This window comes from Carassius auratus, unplaced genomic scaffold (genome assembly GCF_003368295.1).
Source record: "Carassius auratus strain Wakin unplaced genomic scaffold, ASM336829v1 scaf_tig00014591, whole genome shotgun sequence".
Classification (NCBI taxonomy): domain Eukaryota; kingdom Metazoa; phylum Chordata; class Actinopteri; order Cypriniformes; family Cyprinidae; genus Carassius; species Carassius auratus.
In genome coordinates this window covers 361,137-367,136 of record NW_020524511.1, presented here as the reverse complement: position 1 = coordinate 367,136, position 6,000 = coordinate 361,137, and positions in this window count along the sequence as shown.

Here is a 6,000-nt window from a genome sequence, read left to right as displayed (position 1 = left end):
AATAATAATTTTGTGTTGAAATATGTGAGTGAATTACAAATTTTTTATTTGTTTCTTAAATTTTATAAGATTGAACAGTAATATAACTACCAGAACATATGGATTTAACGACAGTTTGAGTTTCAAATGTTTTGGGCAGCAGTGTCCTCAACACTCAAAGAGAGACATCAACATTCAGCATATGAATCTCTCAACTCTCGAGCTTTGAGGATGAGGACGTTGGGGTGCAGGCTAAGAGGTTTTAACCTGGCTTATACATAACATAAACCAGAACCGGGAACACTTCCCATGACACCCTATGTACTTGCTACATCTTTAGAAGAATGGCATCTATGCTAATATTAGTCTTTTTCTCTCATATTCCGAGTTCACCTTAGCCACCAGATCCGGTCTGTATCCAGATCAGAGGGTCACTGCAGTCACCCAGATCCAGTACGTATCCAGACCAGGTGGTGGATCAGCACCTACAAAGGACTTCTCCATCCCTGAAAGACAGCGGAGACCAGGACAACTAGAGCCCCAGATACAGATCCTCTGTAAAGACCTTGTCTCAGATGACCACCAGGACAAGACCACAGGAAACAGATGATTTTTTTGCACAATCTGACTTTGCTGCTGCGTGGAATTTAACTGCTGGTTTCGTCTGGTCAGAGGAGAACTGGCCCCCCAACTGAGCCTGGTTTCTCCCAAGGTTTTTTTCTCCATTCTGTCACTGATGGAGTTTCGTTTCCTTGCCGCCGTCGCCTCTGGCTTGCTTAGTTGGGGTCACTTCTACAGCGATATAATTGACTTGATTGCAAATAAATGCACAGACACTCTTTAAACTGAACAGAGATGACATCGATGATGATCATCGTGTTAGGACCACTGCCCACATATTGACGAGGACACGAAAGGTTCAGTAGACTTTTTGCTTTAAATGAATGGTTGTTGTCATGGTGTAAAGAACAGAAACTGCTATTTGTAAATAACTGGAATATTTTCTGGGAGCGTCCTAGGCTGTTTCGCACTGATGGATTGCACCCCAGCAGAGTCGGAGGGTAGCTGCTCTCTGACAACATCTCAAGGACACTTTGCTCCATGTGAATAATAATAATAATAATAAGACAATTCTCAAACAACTATTATGATTAGTTTTGTTCCACCCGCTTAAATGATAAAAGTACTTGCGCTGTAAAAACTATTAAGACTGTGTCTGTTCCCCGAATAGTGAGGTCAAAATATAAATATAATGTAGGATCTAGATAAAATCTTATCGTGATTAAACCAGAAACATGTAAAGTAAATGAACAAAAACAATTTAAGTTTTAAGTTTAAGATCATAAATATTAGATCACTCACACCAAAAGCAGTTATTGTAAATGAAATGATCACAGATAATAGTTTTGATGTACTCTGCTTGACTGAAACCTGGCTAAAACCAAATGATTATTTTGGTCTAAATGAGTCTACTCCACCAAACAACTGTTATAAAAATGAGCCCCGTCAGACTGGTTGTGGTGGAGGTGTTGCAACATTATATAGTGATATTCTCAATGTTTCCCAGAAAACAGGATACAGGTTTAACTCTTTTGAAATACTTCTGCTAAATGTTACACTGTCAGACATGCAAAATAAATGTAATGTATCTCTTGCTCTGGCTACTGTGTATAGACCCCCAGGGCCGTATACAGAATTCCTAAAAGAATTTGCAGATTTCCTCTCAGACCTTCTAGTTACAGTTGATAAGGCGCTAATCATGGGAGATTTTAATATTCACATTGATAATACAAATGATACATTAGGACTTGCGTTTACTGACCTAATAAACTCCTTTGGAGTCAAGCAAAATGTCACCGGGCCCACTCATAGTTTTAATCATACACTAGATTTAATTATATCTCATGGAATCGATCTTACTGCTATAGATATTGTACCTCAAAGTGATGATATTACAGACCATTTCCTTGTATTGTGTATGCTGCGTATCACTGATATTAACTATATGTCTCAGCATTACCGTCTGGGCAGAACTATTGTTCCAGCCACCAAAGACAGATTCTCAAATAACCTGCCTGATCTATCTCAACTGCTATTTGTACCCAAAAATACACATGAATTAGACGAAATGACTGACAACATGGGCACTATTTTCTCTAATGCATTAGAAGCTGTTGCCCACATCAAATTGAAAAAGGTTAGAGAAAAACATACTGTGCCATGGTATAACAGTAATACTCACTCTCTCAGGAAAGTAACTCGTAGTCTTGAACGCAAATGGAGAAAAACTAACTTGGAAGTTTTTAGAATTGCATGGAAAAACAGTATGTCCAGCTATAGACAGGCTCTAAAAACTGCTAGGGCAGAGCATATACACAAACTCATTGAAAATAACCAAAAACAATCCAAGGTTTTTATTTAGCACAGTGGCTAAATTAACAAATTACCAGACGCCACCTGATTCAAATATTCCACCAATGTTAAATAATAATGACTTTATGAATTTCTACACTGATAAAATAGGTAACATTAGAAATACAATAGTGAATGTTACACTGAAAAAAGTGATAAGTAAATTTACTTAATTTTTATTTGGCAAGTTTTTGCACAAGCATTTTTCAAGTAAATTTAACACATTTGGAAATTAAGTAAATCTACTTAACTAAGTCAAGTAAAAAAAAACAAAAAAAAAACGAATAAGTATATTTTATTGAGTAAATTTTAATTAAATAATATTAAGTTAATGCATTTAGCAGACACTTTTATCCAAAGCAACTTACAGTGCATTAAGGCTAACAATTTTCACCTATCATGTGTTCCCGGGGAATCGAACCCCCAACCTTGCACTTGATAATGCAATGTTCTACCACTGAGCTACAGGAACACTTCAAGTTTTTCTGAAAAATAAGTGAAAATTTCGCTTACTTACTTTTTTATTTTGGAAAAGTTTTTACACTAATAAAAAACCTGAAACAGATATTCTAGAAATTTCTAAATGTAAAATATTTTTTTTCAAAACAGTTTTATCAAATGAGGGTAAATGAGTCTCTCTCTTCTGTCCCTTTAAACCAGTTTACAGCAAAGACAGCACGAAGGACTGGATGCACATGATAAATATTCTGCAATTAAGAAAACAGACAAAAGAAAAATAGCACTGTAAAACCCGATAAGTAAACTTTACTCAAACCGTTTGAGTAAACAGATTGCCTTGATTTAAACCCTGTAAGTTTTAAAACTTTGCATTCAAGTAATTAAGTGATTAACTAAGTGCTGATTGAGAATTAGTGATGAACAGCTGCTGTAAACAAACAGAATCACTGAAGAAAAGAGAAACACAAGAACTACTACAACTGACTTCAGACACAGACTTAGATGAAATCAACTGAAATAAAATACATGAAATCTCTCAAGAAAATTGTGCTGAATGCACTGTAAGATGCTTTGGATAAAAGTGTCTGCTAAATATATTAATTTAATATTATTTAATTAAAATTTACTCAATAAAATGTACTTATTATTTATTTTATTTTTTTACTTAACTTAGTTAAGTAAATTTACTTAATTTCCAAATGTGTTAAATTTACTTGATAAATGCTTGTGCAAAAACTTGCCAAATAAAAATTAAGTAAATTTACTTATTACTTTTTTCAGTGTAGGGCTGTGAATCTTTTGCAAGGCAGTGATTCAATTCGATTACGATTCATAGGTTTTCGATTCGATTCAAGAACGATTTTTGCAAATTTAGAACGATTCGATTCGATTCACAATTAAATTTGATTCGATTCGATTATAACGTTTCGATTGTGCTTTCTTTAAGTGCATTCACGGGATTATTTAATGCTTCTACTAAATTCTTTAAATGCTTAGTCAGGGGGCAAATTTCAGTAGCATTTATGGTTAGAGAACCATAGGTTAGAAAAAAAAAAGAAAAAGAAAAACTTACGTAATTACATACGTAAAAATGTATGTAAGCCAAGTTTTTAAAAAAGAGCTTAAAGAGTATTATGTATAAGCTAACATTTTGTCACACCAGGGGCGTAACCATAATTTCAGAAGTGACAGAAATGTCAAATACAATCATTTTATGTATGTAGCCTATATAATAATAACAATAATAATAATTTAATATTTTATATTAAAAATAATATTTTTTTACAAGGAATTATCTTATTTTTTAATTACTTTTAATTAGCTGTAATAAATCAAATACACTGCTGGACAATAATCAATCATTTGTAATCGATATTTTTTTCCTAATGGCTATTTTATGATTGTTTTATATATACTAGGCTACATTTAATTAGCAATAATTTAAATTTTCTGCACAAAATAAGGTAGAAAATATACTTTATATTTTCTGTACTGTAATAAATGTCAATTAGCACTGTATCATTCATAAATTGTTTGTGTTTTTTTTTTTTAGTTTCATCAGTTCATTCTGCTTTTATTCAGTTTAGCTGCAGATATAGCCTGGCACGTCTATGAGAGAGAGATCGCTTCTCTTTCAGTGAAAACATCTTCATCTCTATTTAACTTTTCCTCTCCATCAGCGAATGATTCTGAGAGAAAACGCGCCAGATGTCTGTTTGCTAATGGGACAAACGCTACTTTCATGCATCTGATTATCAGATAAATCTTGCGCTCTTATTTCAAGGTCGTTGTTAATGCTGTGGTTAATTTTAACAGTTTCCTTCGTATACTCGGTTCATCCGCATTGTTTAAACACATTTATCATTCAATGGAACTGTGCGTATGATTTAGACACTTACATTTCTGCTCCGTCCATGCAATAAATACAGCTGTCGACGGCTCCGGTAACACCGTCGATAAGATGCAGAGAGCCATTGACAAACTACAGAAAAGTAAAGCTACTTCACGTTAGCATTACTGGCCGCCACGAGTCCTATAGATCACACGTCAGCTGCATCAGAGACGAACGTGGAGCACGTGAAGGACAGATAAGAGGCACGATTCACGAACACTTTTCAATGTGTCCATTAATTTGTGCGTGTAGTAATTTAATGTGTATACATTTTGAAAGCATTGAATCGCTGTAGAAATCGCGATTCATTTGATTCTTATCATTTTGAATCATTTACTGTCCAAGATCGGCGATTCATGATTCAAAAATCATGTTTCAAGATCGATGCATGAATCGACAGGGTTTGTAATTCAATTCAAGTTTATTTGTATAGCGCTTTTTACAAAACAAATCGTTACAAAGCAACTTTACAGAAAATTATGTTTCTACAATATTTAGTAGTAGCTAGTAGTTTGTGCACATTTGACAGGATTTTAGAAAAAATAAAAATAATAATAATAATACAAGATGTAGTCAGCTAGACGATGAACTATCAATATTATTAATTAAGTTATTATATGAATCAGTCACACATTTAGCAATAATTGTTAGTTCTGTTTGTTGATTCAGGGTTAGCATCATCTGAGGTCCTCTGAGGGTCAGCATCATCTCTTCTCAGGTGTTCTGGATCCAGACTGGAGCTTGTGTAAATCCTAGTTACCACGGGATGTAAATCAAACATAGAAACAAAATACAGACATCATTAGCATAGCTGCTGATCCAACAAAGTAAAATTAGTTTAACCCAAGCTAATGAATAAAAATGCACCTTTGATCAGATGCAACTACACTCACAATTAAAAAGATACATTATTCGAATGCTTGGCGAAAGAGATGTGTTTTTAATCTAGATTTAAACAGAGAGAGTGTGTCTGAACCCCAAACATTATCAGGAAGGCTATTCCAGAGTTTGGGAGCCAAATGTGAGAAAGCTCTACCTCCTTTAGTGGACTTTGCTATCCTAGGAACGACCAAAAGTCCAGAGTTTTGTGACCTTAGGGTGCGTGATGGGTTGTAGCGTGGTAGAAGGCTAGTTAGGTACGCAGGAGCTAAACCATTTAGGGCCTTATAGGTAAGTAATGATAATTTGTAACTGATACGGAACTTAATAGGTAGCCAGTGCAGAGACTGTAAAATTGGGGTAATATGATCATATTTTCT